Source organism: Monopterus albus, unplaced genomic scaffold (assembly GCF_001952655.1).
Source record: "Monopterus albus unplaced genomic scaffold, M_albus_1.0 scaffold9462.1, whole genome shotgun sequence".
Lineage (NCBI taxonomy): Eukaryota > Metazoa > Chordata > Actinopteri > Synbranchiformes > Synbranchidae > Monopterus > Monopterus albus.
Window position 1 is genome coordinate 1 of NW_018137309.1, and position 460 is coordinate 460.

The 460-nt window shown below is 44.8% G+C and overlaps 1 long non-coding RNA gene across 1 annotated transcript; it reads left to right on the forward strand.

Annotated features, from left to right (window-relative positions):
• The first annotated feature begins 22 nt into the window (after positions 1 to 22).
• Positions 23 to 403, forward strand: LOC109954416 (uncharacterized). Its single transcript, XR_002274118.1, has 3 exons — positions 23 to 53; positions 134 to 220; positions 324 to 403. It is a non-coding gene; the product is annotated as an uncharacterized LOC109954416 (long non-coding RNA).
• Positions 404 to 460: the final 57 nt, after the last annotated feature.

Here is a 460-nt window from a genome sequence, read left to right on the forward strand (position 1 = left end):
AATTGTCTTCTTTCTCCCTACAGATCAGAATCAGATGCCTTGGATTCATACAGGTATGATACAAGACAGGAAACACAAGGCAACAAATGGCACTTGCAGTAACCTTACAAGCACATATTTCCTCTGTCATTAGAAACCCAGGAGGGAGGACAGGCATCAGGGGACGAGGTGCACTCCACCATTTGGGTCCAAATCGGAATATGGACCTTGTGCTTACACGGTAGGTCATCTCATGACCTTACAAATGGAACCTTTTAAAAAGGTTGTGTCACTGCTACTGGAGTGCATGGCATGATCTCAGACTTTAAAATAAATTTTTACAGCGGGCGAGTCAGCCAGGGCAGTGTATTGGAGTACCTGGCAGTTTGGGACGAGAGCCAGGGAACGTTGACTTTACCTGGGGTGAGTCCAGATGTTGATTCATTTCAGACGTTATTTTAATGATACAGCTGATCTCATA